We start from the raw sequence: 17,160 nt of genomic DNA, 5'->3' as shown, positions 1-17,160 counted from the left end.
TCCTCCTCCTCCACCAGCTGATGACTCCGCTACCTGGCTCCCCTCATCCTCCTCCTCCTCCACCAGCTGATGGCCCCACCACCTGGCTCCCCTCTTCCTCCTCCAACAGCTGATGACTCCGCCATCTGGCTCCCCTCCTCCTCCTCCAACAGGTGATGACCCCACCACCTGGCTCCCCTCTTACTCCTTCAACAGCTGATGACCCCGCCATCTGGCTCCCCTCCTCCTCCTCCAACAGCTGATGACCCCACCATCTGGCTCCCTTCCTCCTCCTCCTTCAACAGCTGATGACCCCGCCATCTGGCTCCCCTCCTCCTCCTCCAACAGCTGATGACCCTACCATCTGGCTCCCCTCCTCCTCCTCCACCAGCTGATGACCCCATCACCTGGCTCCCCTCTTCCTCCTCCTCCACCAGCTGATGACCCCACCATCTGGCTCCCTTCCTCCTCCTCCAACAGCTGATGACCCTAACATCTGGCTCCCTTCCTCCTTCTCCACCAGCTGATGACCCTACCATCTGGCTCCCTTCCTCCTTCTCCACCAGCTGATGACCCTACCACCTAGCCCCCCTCTTCAACAGCTGATGACCCTGGCCGCTGGCCCTCTCCCCCAGCTGATGCCCTTCGTAACTGAGTTCCCATTATGCTCCTGCCAACTGGAAGTACTGCCTCCACCAGCTATAAGGTACCCTCCACCATCTGAGAATGACACTTGACCAACTGGCACTAACCCAATCCAACTGACACCAATCCTTTCCCTCAGCTGACAATGACCCTGGCTAACTGACACTCACCTACACCGGCTGACACTCACCGCCACCAGCTGACACCCTCACCACATGAAACTCATCACCGTCAGCTTAACAATGACTCCCAGAGATCGTCTCCATTACGTGACACTGATCCCCACCAGCTGAGACCCTGCCCGCCAAGAAATGACACACATTTCCAATAGATGACACCGGTCAGCCACAAAAATGACACCCCCCGGCGTACTGACACTCGTAAATGTACTCCAGTATATATATATATATATATATATATATATATATATATATATATATATATATATATATATATATATACACACTCCACTTACCCCCTGACATCTGTAAAAGCTGACATCAACCCGCAGCGCACACTTCCACCATCGCGCCTGACACTCGCCGCTCAACTGACACCCGTTGCCATACGACACACCTCCATTAGCCGAACACTCCCACCACACGACACCCATATACTGACACCTCCCAACACCTCGACCAGGCGTCATCTTCGCTCACCTTCACCCTCTGCCATCAGCAAACAGTGACACTCCTCCCTTCTCATTACCACTATATATGACACCATCTACCACATAACACCACTCCAGATGACACCAAAGGTACTGACACCTCTGTGCATGACACTTACCCCATTCTGGTGTGGCAGAGAGGAGATCGAAGGCGTCCCTCCAGTAAGAGTCGTGGGTTGGACAGGGCAGGACGGGACAGCGTTCACGGGGGATAAGATGGAACAAATCAAACGTGTTAGGCAAAAGTCAACTCCCAGGTTTATATATATATATATATATATATATATATATATATATATATATATATATATATATATATATATATATATGTAAACCCACAGTAAGTTATTAAAGAGACCAAGATCACACGAGGTTTCATGAAAATCCCACTGTGGGTTGAATATACATGAAATATCCTAAAAGAATTCTATGTATACTTCGATATTGTCAAAAATAATACATAGGAAATTCTATAATTAAATTTCAAGACAACATCATTTTAAATTTCACAATGAGGAATATTATAAAAAAGATAAGGTGGTCATTTGACTAGTCTAAATCTATAAACATAAACACACTATAAATAATTCAAACATACGGCACTTCATCTATAAACACACTTAAAAATCTCACACTCAAAACTGCGAGACAGAAGGACGGTACTGTACAACCATCATCCAATTTGATTATTTCGTTAAATAACATCAAAGACAAATATGAAATAAATAATAGAGGATAAAGTCATTACTGTCAGGGTGATCTAGGAAAACAGTAGAGGGCCCACAGAAAACCCTGTGGCATACCACAGGTCTTGAGACACATGCTTTGGTAATGGTGGTGCGTGCATACACCAAAACGTGTGTGTGTGTGTGTGTGTGTGTGTGTGTGTGTGTGTGTGGAAGGGGTAAGCCTATGTCTCTATGGTCTCTGGTAGTCATGGCTCCTTAAGACAAGCATTTACAGTGTCTCGCAACCCGGTCGCTTTGAAACACCTGGCGACAGTGTCTGGCTGCCAAATCTCATAACAGAAATAGTCTACCGTTTCGCGGGAGAATTGCCTCACAAGGCATCTACTTACCGAGCCTTAGATGCACGCCTAGTCATGGTGTGTGTGTCTACTTACAATGCCTCAGAACCACGCCTCGTCATGGTGTGTGTGTCTACTTACAGTGCCTTAGAACCACGCCTCGTCATGGTGTGTGTGTCTACTTACAGTGCCTTAGAACCACGCCTCGTCATGGTGTGTGTGTCTACTTACAGTGCCTTAGAACCACTCCTCGTCATGGTGTCTACCTACAGCGCCTCAGATCCACGCCTCGTCATGGTGTCTACCTACAGCACCTCAGATCCACGCCTCGTCATGGTGTCTACCTACAGCACCTCAGATCCACGCCTCGTCATGGTGTCTACTGACAATGTTTCAGAACCAGACAGCTGGTGGGGGGGTCAGGCGAGGAGGTGTCAGCGGTACTTACGGATCTGGCGTTGACATCGACGTGGTGGGTGCCGACCAGCAGTTTGACCACTTCGTTCCTGCCGTGTTTAGCTGCCCAGTGTAGCGCCGTCTGCAAGAGAAACAACCGTTCAGTAAATCGCTCCACGCAACACCTCCATACATTACATACGTACATGATAACACAGCAGGGCATAGCAAGGTTCAAAACCTGGTTAAAACCCCACAGATAAGGTTTTGGATTAGTCTAACCTCCTCTCGTCTTACTCTGGGTAATTGTGGTAATGTAAAAGACATAATACAACACAAAATAAAGGTTCTATGATGTATTCTCACTTTTAAGACTGATTCCTATGATTTAAATTTGGGAATCTAAAAAAAAAAAAACTGAATTACATTTATTCAATACAAAATAATCAACGACAATACACAACAATTAACTTAAAAAAAGAATATAATCGCCATACGACGGAACAACACCATCGGAGCTTTTAAGAACTGAGGGCACTAGGAGCTTGTCATGAGCCTCCATGACAATGCTATGCATGAGAGGGTCAACTGCCCATGTCATGAGCCTCCCTGACGCAGCTCGTACAGTTCTTCTAAATGATCTTACAGTCATGCGCAAAGATTATGCCGTCGTGCTCTTCGATTCAGGGGTAAGTGTGAAGGGTGGAAGACCCCCCCTCCTCCCCCCCCCCAAAAAAAAGGACTTAGGGGCACCAAAAGGCTAGGGCCGGCCCTATACATATATATAGGTTTCATGAGAAAATCTGATCAACAAAATGAGTTTCGATCCTTGACCTGGCGTCGCTAGATTCAACGCGGCACTGAAAGAAAGAAATAAAGAAAGAAAGACAGATGAAAATTTTTTTTTTTTGGAAAAATACTTACAGACGTCTTAATAGTTAAGGTACTCCTGAAAAGTTTGGGTGACCGCCGTTTTCTGTCACAGAGAAACTCGTGCGCTACACCTGAACGTAGACTAATATATTTCACCCAAACAAGAAGGCTGGACTAAAAAAAAAAGTAGCAATCAAATAAGCGTGCTATCAAATTAATGAAGCAAACGTTAAATCCAATACTCAAAAGTTAGATTATTACGTGACCAGGCCCTTATAGGTGTGTTTATCATAGATAAGGGTCGTAATATTGTGCTCTGTTAGGTAATGTCACCAAATCTATAAAATATTAAGCCATACCTTCACTCTTAAAAGCACCAGAATTACTGGTGATAATGGTCCTAATGTTACACCCAGAAACATGTCTGCAGGAGTGTATGTTGATTACATTAGTCCCACGTACAGAGAGAAACTAATTTTTTCTAAGAAATACGCGAAATGAGGAATATCATCTCCGCTCATGCTAGATAGTATGTCTTTTATCTAACTAAAATCAGCCAGCCTCAACTCTGGAAGTATCAGCCAATATTACCACAGATGTAGAGACACGTCAGTCTAAGAACTCTTATAAAAGTGGGGATACTGTTCCTTCATTACAATAAGAAATACTTATAACCATTTATATATCCAAGTTCTCTCTCCTCCCCTAGACCCAAACACCTCGGTCATAACATATACCAACTCGTTCAATATTTTTCAATGGTAAATTAAGGTAATGACGGGCGGGTTTAGTTGGCAAGCACGGCGGGTGCGGTAAGTGTATCTGAATTTCGTCTTTTACTCAAAATCCTTTGGCTTATTTCGTCTTGCAAATTGTGATGAAGGCTCTAGCAACAATAATAGGTGTAATAATAATAATGAAAGAACATCGAAAATGTTTTCTACTTTTATGAAAGTGGCGGCAAATGGCGTTGTCTCCTTAGGGTAGTGATGAGATGGGGGGAGCTTACTGGGTCTCGAAGTCTGTGCTTGGGATAAGGGTCTGGCCCGAGCTTACCTAAAACACCGGCAAAACACGAGTGGAACACTTAGCTGGACACGAACCTCCCTCACCACAGCTCCCCCCCAATCTTTACGAGTCATCACAGCACAAATTGTTACACGCTGTTCTATCACTTCTTAATCATAAGTCTCATCTTCGTCGGAGTTTTAATGCTGGTGTGATCCTCTTACCACAGGGGGTCTCTCCTGGTGCTCCGGGGGATTACCAGCTCTTCACAACACAACGCTCTCTCTCTCTCTCTCTCTCTCTCTCTCTCTCTCTCTCTCTCCACTCACACTGCCTTCCCCATCACCTACATCGTCCTACAACCTGAGTCTCCCCGAATGTATACCGCCGTATCGACGGTGTACGAATCACACCCCCCCTAAACCTCAGCCTGACAAGAGGGGTACCACAAGGCTCGCCTTTGGGTCCTACTCTTTTCGGCTCAGGTAGCCCAGAGCCATGTCATCTTCCTGCCAGCACTTGGCGTCTACAAGTCCTCCCCACATAAACTTTACCCAAGTGAATTTTTCCTCAACTAATGGGGCAAATTCTACCCAGCTTCGCGGGGATGATCCCTGGCTGGTCAGTCTTCAAAAGCGTGTCCAACCACCAACCAAAATGGCCGCTCTTACTGAAATTAGAAATTTCGTCAAAGAGCAATATCTTCGTTTTTTAGAGAGAACTTACTCGAATCTGAACCACAGCTTCATGATTCTGAGTCATTGATTAATTTCTGATTGACTGATTCAATTCATTCATGAAAATAAACTGTTCTGCCGATTAAACAAAATGGGCCATTTTGTAAAAAAAAAAAAAAAAAAAAAAAAAAAAAAAATCACATTAAAACCTTCTAGGTAAGACCACTTGGAACCAAAGTTGGCAGGTCCTTTTTTTTTTCTCCTTCGTGGTCCCTTCTCAAAACATTGTCCGATGCCTCAGAAGACCATCCAAGATGGCCGCCGTTACTAAACATGGCCATCACATCCAGCAGCCATAACGTCCTAGTTTTCGGGATAGATTCAGCTCAAATGTGATCTGTAGCAACGTGAATATGTAGCTTGAATTATTCTTCTGTGAAATTCATGATTTTGCTCATTATGCAAATCACACTTGTGTCGAAAATTTACATAATCTTTTCTGAGATAACGAGGCCAACCTGAGTCGAACATTGCATTGAATGGTTCGAGGATTAAATTCTATTTCTTTTTTTAAATTGCGACCCCAAACCATTATCAAAGATGGCTGCCGTTCTCCAAAAAAGTGGACATCCCTTAAATAGACATAACTCAGTTGTAAGGTAGAGTTGGTTCAATTTTCAAACTGCGGATTAAAAACTATAAATAAGTCACACATCAAAGCCGGTTATGCCACACAGGCTCATGTGAGGCTCGACGTATAACGAAAATCGGTGATTTAATGAAAGACAGGACGCGGGTGAAAAATATCGACACTCGCCGAAGGAATTAAGAAATAATATCCAACTAAAGGATAACCATTTGGAGATTATGATATTGCCACAACCTCACAACCAACATGACCTTTTACAACTAACATGACCATGCAGTAACCACGACTCAGAAGACTCACCAAAGCCTTGCCGACGTCGCCATCATAACCCCCTATTCACCACAATTCTACAGCAACTCCACAACACAAAACGTTCCCCAAAACTCTAAAAGCACCACCACCACCATCACGGCTCTGCAACCACCATCAACCCAAACCTGCACTGAAAGTACCACCATCACGGCTCTGCAACTACCAGCAACCCAAACCTGCACTAAAAGTACCACCATCACGGCTCTGCAACTACCATGAACCCAAACCTCCACCCCACCGCCGGTACCACAATCCCTACACCCATCACCACCACGACAATTCCTCCACCCACCCACCGCAACCCTACGCCGGCCATCACCAGCGCCACAGCCTTCACCCCTCACCCTAGCTGGTGGAGCAAGAGTCCCCGAGGACCAGCCTGGCTCCCATAGACCTCCAAGAGCGAGTGTCGAGGTGTGAAGCTCCCCGGGGTGCTCGGGCGTGTGGGCGGGTGTGGGCGGAGGCAAGTGCTTTATGGCCGCATGCAAATAAGAGGCTATTGTGTGGATGAGTGGTGGTGGGCGTGGCGTGGGCGTGGGGGTGGGCGAGGGTTGAGCCTCAGGGGCGGCGCCGGGGAGGCCTGGCTGGGTCAGATCTGGCCAAGAGCGCATCAGCCAAGACCAAAACCACACATCTAATCCGTATAAACGTCAGATGAATGAAGATCCTCCTCCAGGGACGGCAACACTCCGGACGGGCATGACATGTGGAGGGGGGCGGCGGAGGAGGAGGGGTGTCGTAGGTGGCCCAGCAGGGCACCATCTGCCCTCCCTGACCTTCCACCAGGGTTCACCCTCCACCACACCTGGTCTTAGCTTGTGCTGCCCTCTTCCTCCAGCACAAGCTTGCCCCTCTCTTCCTCCTCCTCCTCCTCCTCCTCTCACCTGTATACCTGCCACCCCTCTCCCCTGAGGTCATCTACCCCCATCTCCCCACTTCATCATATATCCCCACCACCACACCACTACACGACCCACGCTGTCTTCTCCCCCTCCTTCGACTTTTACCTTGGAACTTTGCTCCCCTGCTGGTCGCCCCCATCACCCCTAAGCCGCTACACTCCCTCCCATGCCCCGCCTCCTCCCTCCCTCCTCCTCCCATAAAGTGACTAAGTTAAGCAACTCCCAATAGTAATATCTCCCCTAAATATCCCGCCCACCGTAATTACCCGAGAAACATCCCAGTCGTTTATAACGGCCGACCGCATTTCTTATTCAGTTATTCTGCTGCTGCCTGTAGTCGCCCTCCGTCTTGGTGATGTGTTGCCCAGTCCTCCTGCTGCTGCTGTTGCCTGCTGCTGCTGCTCGGGCTGTGCCACACCCCGTGCCCAGTCCTGCTGCCGCCGCTGCTGCTCGGGCTGTGCCACACCCCGAGCCCAGTCCTGCTGCCGCCGCTGCTGCTCGGGCTGTGCCACACCCCGTGCCCAGTCCTGCTGCTGCTGCTGCTGTGCCCGAAGTCTGCGCAACAGTCCGCCGATTCACTCTCTAGCCGCTCTGAGTCTTGCATCCGCGGCACGTAACTGGCCATGTTGCCTCCTACAGTTTGTGTGTGGAGACCCGCCACTCGAGGACTGACCGTTATGATAACTCATCCCTCAAAGAGCTACGCTGTGCAATGCTCCTCCTTTTTTTTTTTTTTTTTTTTTGCCACAAAACAGCCTCGAAAGGACCCAATGGTCTACTGCAATTTGAGGTTCTCTCTCTCTCTCTCTCTCTCTCTCTCTCTCTCTCTCTCTCTCTCTCTCTCTCTCTCTCTCTCTTATCAATCTCTTCCCATGTTCTTTATTCTTCCCTTCGTCCCAAACGGTCGTTATTTGGGCAGGTTTTTGCCGGTGTTATGTCGACTAAAATAAATGCTGGAACGATCACACATGGAAGCAACCGCTTAACCAGCTCAACTGCTGGCCATCACCACTCTCCCCCCAGAGTGAACAAACCACAACTACAGACATCTTTACTTATCTCTTCACTTTTCTATCCCCACCACTAGTCCTCGGCATCCTGACACCAGAAGGCACCAGGCTTGCCCCTGAGGCCAGACACGAGGTATGCCAGCATTAATGATAAAGGGATTCAAGTCAAAGTGTTATGGATCACAAGGTCTTGTTCACCCAAAGATAGAACACAGAGGCGACACTGGCTATCATCTTGTCACCAGGTACAACGCCATGTTGTAAGAAGTTGTTAAACGCAGTGCGAGACAGTCATCCACCTCAGTACACATTTTCATCATTCTAGAATAAAAAGGTATATCTAGGACAGCTGATTCGTTAGTGTTTCATATAAGGATCTCAAAAGGGCAAACTGACTCACTCGGTGCTCTGAAATTTCTGGTGTCATCCACCCCCAGGGTGAATGCTGAACTAAAAGCAGTTGCTGAACACCGTCTACCGTTCACCTGTAACCATATTTCCCCAACGAGCAATCAAGTGCTTAATACTAATTTCAATTTCTATATTGCTATGAAACTACCCACTGAAAGAGGTCTGACCATTTACCGTAGTTTACCAAGTCTAATTACTAGTTTACCAAGACATCTAATACAGTAGTTTGTCTAAGTATACATAAGGTAAGGACTCCAATGATAGCGACGGTGCAGGGGTTCATGGCTCGCGGACGCTGAAGGCAACTATGGAGCGTACAGTGGGTACAATACATCGACACAGGAGGGCGTAGGGTGTTTCTGTGAACCCAAAGAAGGAACATCATTAAGGGCCACTGGTCTTAAAAACAATAACAGGAAGGGTAAGAGCCTGGTATACAATGTATCCAGGTGCGTTTTGAGCCCCAACCACAAGAACTGAAGATTCCTATACCGCGTTGGTTATGAGTCGGAGAACAAATGACAGCAGGAAGACCATCAACCTCTTTTCTCTCAACAGATCACCGAGACCTCGAGCAGCAAATCTTCAGCCAAAGTACATTTCCGTCGTCAGATTAAAACAAAAAAAAAGGTAGTAAAACGTAACAAATCGTTGAGAATTACTTAACAGGAAGGTGGTTAAGAGGAGCTGAGTGTGTGTGTGTATGGAACCCATGAGAAGAAAAAAGTCAAATACTACGAAACATACGTTGTTACTGAGGCAGGAGTAAAGGCAATATGGCTAACATATGATACGGGGAAGAAATACGAGTCTGTGATGTACATTCGGCCCGGCCGTGTCTCCCCCCCCAACATCTGGCCACATCCCCATACAGCGGGATAGGTTGCCTGCTCCCCTACACCTGGCACGGCGTTCCCACAGCCGAGGGTAGTGGCGCGGGAGGGTTCCTGCGGGAGGAGGAGGAGGAGGGGAAGGCTCCCGGGGCAGATGGGCCGACGTATCTTCGCGCCATCTGGCGGCCGACATTCCCGTGTCCTCCCCCGCCGGCCGGCCCAGGCACACGGCTCGGTAAATAAGTCACCCTCGGGTCACAATTATGTCACGGGGAATTATAATATGAATAGCGGCGCATCTACATTACAAATGGGACAGACCGTGGCCACACCGCGTGCCCTATGCCGGCAGGGGCCGATAAAGTAATATAGTAATTATTATATCCGTAGTTAAGGTGAATAATAGCTTGGAGAGGCGAGAATAATCAGATGGTTTTCGAATACAATGGGCAAAGGTGAGGTAATAAGTTATCCCCGACACGAGGGGCTCAACCCTCGCGAGACTCTGCAGGCAGAAACTGACACTAGAGACCTCGCGAGTTAAGGCTGAAAGTACCGCAACAAACCGGGTAATGTATGAGGTTTCGGCCTAAAACAAACAAGGTGGCAGTAATGTAAACACTGAGGATCTCTTGGCTCGAAGTGGAGGAATTAATATCTACAGTCGCCTCCAGCACCTGTCACCCTCCACACCTGTCCAGGCACCCCCCGCCCCAGCCTCCAGCACCTGTCACCCTCCACACTTGTCCCAGCGCCCCCATGCCTCCAGCACCTGTCACCTTCCACACCTGTCCCGGCCTTACCCCCAAGCCTCCAGCACCTGTCCTAACAACCCCAAGCCTCCACACCTGTCCAAGCAATCAATAAACCATCAAGTGTCCACCACACATATTCCCCTCACACATCCCCTACGGTGCCCACTACATCCCCCACTACACTCTCACCACACACGCCACAGTGCCATCAGACAACAGACAGGTCCATACACACGCCCACCCAACGAAGACCCCGCGAGTACATACGCCCACCCAACGAAGACCACCACGAGTACATACGCCCACCCAACGAAGACCCCGCGACTCGTCCATCGCACCACGGGCCACAGGGGGAACGCTCGACATCACAAGTCTTGGGCAAACCCCAAGACTCTACCCCACTGACGCTGGGATTACCCTCTCGGCGTACTGAAGAAGGAACAGTAGGTGCAAAATCGGCGCAAGGTGGTCCTCCACCGCTTGAACTGAAGGACAGGGGCGTAAAAATGATAACCGGTGTTATAACGAAGTAACAGTACGTAAATATGGTCCCTCCGTTGGCGGAGGGTCCCACATGGTGACAGATCACGTCTCCAGCAACGAAGGTGGTCGACGCTGGCAGGGAGTAAAGAGGTGGTTTGGTCGCTATTAAAATGGAATGTTTTTTGGTCAAAGCTGCGTGGTTCAACATGGGAGGGGGCGCTACGGAGCTGGTATAGCCACGAAGGGAGAGGATAGGGGGCGATGCTCCCCCACGACCACACCCCTTACACACACACACACACACACCAACACAAAATATAATGTGGCCTACAGCAACATTCGAAACAATATAATTCAGTTTTCCTAATTCTGCCTCACGACCAAGCTTGCGTCACGGGAATTCTATCAAATTGAAAAAAAAAAAAATATCAAATTTCATTCGCTCGAAACTTTTTTTCCCCCAGACAGTTGTAACCATAAAGAGTTAACGCAGTCATGGGGGGGAAAAAAGAATAATATCTGATTTATTTTTGCTCTCTCGTTAGACCACCACTCTAAAATACAGGAAAAAACTAAAAAAAAAAAAAAAGAAAAAAAAAAAAAAATTAACTCTGATGCTGGGGAAATAAAGCCAGGTATCCGGATGTGCTATTTACGAACGAATGAGATCCGTACATACCAGTCTCGATAACAACACACTGTGTCTTAGTGCCACGCCAGCAAGACACGGGCAGGATCTGCGTTAATACGCCGATCTACCCACCACGTCATCCGCAACATCACTATCTCCGTCGTCAACGTGACTGAAGTCCATGATCGTCAGAGACATCATGACGATCATCACCAAAACCAAATAATGTCATCACACACCTGCGTCTAATAAGGCGATCACACACATGCGTCTCGCAACCACAACTCTCATCTCTCGTCGCCCAGTATCTCTAACATTCCAGTCATCGGTACACGTCCATACCAAGGTGTCGCGTCCAAGTACGTCACCAAATACGATCCATCTCAGACCTTGACGGGAACGCGACGTAAAACAATGCAACACGTTGAGCATCGTCTGCAGAATGAAACAGGTCAAACTTCTACCTTTACTGTCAACCATAACGGATACAGACCGTGGCAACAAGTGAACAAAATACTGAAGAAATAATACAATTTTCATCATCGCAAAAAGTTGAAAAGTTTGCCTTCATTAACTCCCCAATGTGGACATGGAGTGGGATTCGTCGGTGCGATCACATCAGCGGAGATGTTCCCCAGTGAGTCACAAAACATTGCTATTGGTGGTACTGTTTATACTACATAATAAACCACTAACTCAGCAACGGTGTCTCTCCTGTACTGTAATAAAAACCAGAAGTTCTACTAAACTGGTTCTCGTCTACTGCCCTAAGCACAGAGGGAGCGAAAGTGGCACATCCTACGCTGTACAATTTTCCCTGAATGTAATTCATTGTAGAATCTGAGTTAGGTGTACAAGTGCCTCATCTTTCCACGCCAAGGTCTTCCAGATTGCAGCTGCTCTTTTGTGTGATCGTACGTCGCGAGGAACTGTGTTGGTTGTTTCATACCTTTGTTGTGCATCAATGGGTGAGGGAGAGTACACTGTCTTGGGTAACTCAAGCAAGATGGTCAAATTTTGGGCCCGCGAAAGAAATCACTTGTAACTGTGCAGTCCGCCCCTCTAGAAATTTCCGCCCTGTTCTCACTTTAATTTTCAGCTTGGTAGACACAACTTCCTGTGTACATAGGCTCTCAGGTGATTCTGACGCCTTTCTCTGCCAATCAATGGCCCCGTTAGACGTGGTATCTTTTACCGCAGTTCATACAGGATCCCGGCTATGCCTCTTCCTCTTCAGCGCAACTCAACCATGGCAAATGCTGTACACTTTCCGAACTACGGACCCTTAATCCCCCCACCTCCCCCCTCACAATCTGCCACACTAGTAGCAAAGCTATGAGACCACGGTAATGTCTCCTCCCCTTCTGCTAAATAAAACTGAGACTGGCACGCCACCTCTCCTTTAGATGCACCATGAGACCCAGACGACGACGCACCTCTTCAACGGGAGTCCTAGGACCACATCTACTCCTCCACCGTCGTTACAACGACTTCTATGCCTGCCTATCCACTGTAGGTCTAAGTTGTTAATCATGTTTCCCTCCTCCTCTCTCAGTCCTGACCATTACAACAGAAGTCAGACACATGATCGAACACCGCTTTAAGGGTAATGGAAGAGGGTGTAGGTGGTGAGAGCGAGCGGGTGACCAGTGTCCAGGGGCCGGTGCCACATTAATGGCGAGTCAGTACGTGGTCGGGGGAGCATGGCTGGGCGGGCTGGCGTGGGCGTCTCCTCACATGGTCAGCCTTCTGCGCTGCGCCACCACACTGCCCCTCCAACAATTCACCTTCCTCCACCCTCCAACACTCCAAGCCATACGTAACCTCCACCACGCCACACCTGCCTCCATCCTCCTCCACTCTCTCCTGAAATCTAAACGTGTGAGTGTATATGAAAGTGAAGAGACAAACATCCAGGGGGAGTAATGGGAACAGAGACGAACAACCGAATAGCCAACATAAAATGTGATACGCCATATCCCCACATGATTCACCTCCATGTTTCCCATCTTCATCCTGGGGGAGCAGTTCCGCGATTCACCACACTAACCAGGGGTAAACATGAACAAATAACAAAGAACACCGCAGCACTTCAGTGTCTTGCAATAAGAGCAAAAATATTTTTGACTTTGCCACATGTCCTACAGCTGGACAAGCCTGAGGAACATACGTTGCATAGACACCATCGGGAACCACATGCGATGTCCCCCTCAGTGTGTGGCTCTGTCTGTGTCCCTCTGTGTCTGTATACACCCGGCTATTGTCTATGTACTCCTGCGTTTGTGTGAACCTGGCATTTGTGTTTCTATTTGTCGGAAATCCAAAACGTGTTTATATATATATATATATATATATATATATATATATATATATATATATATATACACACACGTGTGTGTACTTATCATGTAGTAAAATATGAAGACCTAACAGGTAGATGTTTTCGTGTGTGTGTGTGTGTGTGTGTGTGTGTGTGTGTGTGTGTGTGTGTGTGTGTGTGTCGTATTAATGTGAACTCAAAACTGATTGTACCAGGCACGTGAGAGAATCTAATTCTTTTTAGCGTCTCAGTACTTCTGAAAGCCTCCGAGTAATAACAGTGAGAAACAGCCAAGGGTTACCCACACTTAACCTAAGTCATTTGTTCACAAAAGAGCAACCTACAGTTAAGGGTCAACCCCACTCAGACAACAGTCCTTCAGTCATAAACTAAGCAAACGAACCAGGAGCCACACCCAGTCAGCAATGGTCCTTCAGCCACAAGCAACACGCACAGCCCTCCTCACCAGTGAGTAAACATAATCAGAGAGACAGAGTGAGCATCACTCATGAGTCCTAGCCACTCAATCAGTGAGCTGAGCGGCTCAGCAGCGAGCAGGAGCTGCAGGAAGCAGAGATATAATCTCCCTGGGGCCTGCGCCAGCAGCCAGCAGGGAAGACAATGCTCCCTGTTCCCGGCACACATCCCACAACTTGAGCTGGATAATCCCTTTCCTCGCGGTAGTAGTAACTTGCTGAGTTACAACTTCATAATAAAACTACATTACATGTGGGTTCTAACTAATGAAGTAACATTTGCGGCCCAGGAGGCAAAAATGAGCGAGAACACGGCGGAAGTTGAGGGAGGTGGTGGTTTACGTCCGTAACCAGCATCCATCCGTCGTACCCCAGCCTCCCTCCACGCAGACAGACACACGCACAGACAGACAGACACTTACGCTGCTGTACAGGTAGCCCTCACCCAAGTACAATTACTAGAAAAAAAAAGCTAAATCTTTCAGCTGGACTTCTAAAAAGTCATTTTGAGTCCCACTTACGCGTGTCGCTCCGCACAAGAAACATGGTCATCCGCCTTGGTCAAGCTTGGTAATCTGCAGAAGCCAGTGCCACGCTAAGCTGGGTCTCTTGCGGCCTCGTCTCAGCATCGAACTCAGCCAAGATCTCCATATCGTAATAGTAATCCACTCACGGAGACTCGGAAGTACGAGTGAGGTGACAACGTCCAAGGATACAATCGCTGCACCTTCGTCCGAGTTCAAACACTACCTACTCTCTCCTGGAATGCAGGCCGCCCTCCCAACCCATGTACTGCTCTAATCTCCAGACCTTCCTGACGCGCACACACACACACAGACACACACACACACACACACACACACACACACACGTGAAATCAACTGTCGCAACCTGTCACAAAACGTAGTCTTTATGTATTTCATCACCAACCTCAGTGAGGTCAAATTAACACATATGTACTCTTGCCTAAATCCATCAGAAAGGCCCAACTTGAGGACGTCAAATGTCCTGTACTTGAAGTATGTGGTCCGGTTGGAGACTGGTCTCACGACGGAATGACCCAAGTGAGTACGAAGCGGTGTAACGTAGATGTTCATCTTTCATTTTAACATACTGAACATGGGGGCTGAAGATGTGGGTGAATGAACTGGAGGGAGTGCCTACAGGTATCCAATCCAACCTATAGAACTGAGAGCCAATGGGAATGATACGAAGACACACAGTACGTGCTATCAAAAATACGAAAGCTAAGCTAATACCTGTGGGATGTACAGTGTCTTCTGAGGGCGGGCGGGAGGGCTGGAGCATGAGAGCCGGGCGGACCAGCCAGCAAAGTGGGCAACGTTAGCGCCCCTTCACGACGCCCGGCTCACCCACCCACAACCACCTCATGAGTCGATAACTACCAAGCCAATCACACTGCACGATCGTTTACACTTTCTCCACAACTTGACTGCTCACTCCAGGATTTCCATACTGCTACATCCAGGAACAGTGGACAATAGGGTTGAAAATTGAATAAAGAAAAAAAAAAAGAATCGTTAAAAATCAGATTGTATCCATCATACTAACTTTCTTTCCAGTGCCCTTTACCGCAGTCATCAAAACTAACTTTAGTATCTTATGATCATATATAATGAGAAATAACAGTCTACTCCTTCATCAGTCAAATACAGAAACTTGGTTTGATTTTGTGCTCTTCCCAGGAACGCAGACCAGACACAGAAAGTTTAAGGACAGTTGAATGAGCGACAGTCTGTGGCATATTCATCACCGTACTTTAAGCCGATGTGGCCGTAACCTGAGAGAGGCTGTGTGGACTTACACGCATATCCCAATCGCAAGATTCGGAATTCTTGCTTCGAAAAGCAGGTCCGGACTTTCAATAAAATGAAAAAGAAAATGTTTCTTTCTTTAGTCCGCAATTCAATTCTTCATGGAACCATTCCCACAAAACACTGCCAACAAACATCAAACTCGGCGAACCAATATGTTGGACCAGGAAGGCCAAGCCAGGTATGCAGCGCAGGTGTGCTGGTGGGTGGACGACAGCTTCCTCAAATATGTCTCGCTAATGGCCCGCACTGGCGGCCAGCTGGCCAGTTTTTCTTTACCCTTTATTTCAACCTTTTCTTCAGGGAAGCTCGAGCCATGAGGTTGTACTATCGTGTTCAGTTTTAACGACGGTTTTGGAGATCTAGGTTGAGGTATGTTATGATTGCCTTGGTTGGGTCTGCTTAACGTAGGATATAGCGATTCAAGGATTATAAGGAACAGGAAGGTTCCCTTACATTATGGTACATACACATCATCTGAAGTTAGATGCCATGTCCGGCTTTAGCGAGGTAGCGTCAGGAGCGTATCGCAGCCTTCGAGGAGAAAAAATCTCTCGCAAAAGTCTCAAACAACAGTAACAACAACAACAATTTTTTTTTTTCAGAAAGTGATAATACAGGAGGAGAGGATTTTCAGCGGCGGCGCCCCTGCTTTTCCTTTGTCGACATGTTGAGGCATACAGGTTTTGCTGATTACCACGAACCCGGGAAATATCAAAACTTACCTTAGACATGAGGATCGCTACCTAATTATATTGGTACTGAGAGAGAGAGAGAGAGAGAGAGAGAGAGAGAGAGAGAGAGAGAGAGAGAGAGAGAGAGAGAGAGAGAGAGAAAATTCAGCTGGATGGAACGCCGAGCACAGTGTGATCAACGAGACATCGTTTCAACAAGTCTGGCTTTTGCCAACTGTCAAAAGCAAAAAAAAACCTCACCTCCTCAGGCCTGATGTTAGGTGGCAAGCGGTCTGACAGCGTAACACCATGCACCTGGTAGAGACACGGGCACCTGGTGTGGAACCACACGGTTGCTATCATCCTCAGAAAATAAGTAACCGGAGAGGACCTCGCAAAATAAAGGTGGCAATGCTCTTCTTTTCCTCAAAGGCCTTGGCTCCCGGATAATCGAATCTCCTAACGAGGCAAGAGCAGCCAGGTTTCTGTTTCAGCGCCTCAGCACGGCTGTCCGACGAGGGATACAAGTTATACAGTCAGTTTATGTCCCATTTCGAAGACACTGGAGGAACTAGACAACGTATAATTTACATT

General features: G+C 47.7%; 1 protein-coding gene across 1 annotated transcript in view; it reads right to left on the bottom strand.

The window, feature by feature from the left end:
- The window catches only part of LOC139759168 (uncharacterized), a 41,805-nt gene extending 40,373 nt beyond the window's left edge, over nucleotides 1-1,432 (bottom strand). The window contains exon 1 of the mRNA XM_071681213.1: nucleotides 1,414-1,432. The gene's annotated coding sequence lies outside the window, so the exon portion shown is untranslated. The remainder of the gene's footprint in view (nucleotides 1-1,413) is intronic.
- Between the last annotated feature and the right edge of the window lie 15,728 nt (nucleotides 1,433-17,160).

Source organism: Panulirus ornatus, chromosome 32 (assembly GCF_036320965.1).
Source record: "Panulirus ornatus isolate Po-2019 chromosome 32, ASM3632096v1, whole genome shotgun sequence".
Classification (NCBI taxonomy): Eukaryota; Metazoa; Arthropoda; class Malacostraca; order Decapoda; family Palinuridae; genus Panulirus; species Panulirus ornatus.
This window is presented reverse-complemented; position numbering and strand designations above follow the sequence as displayed.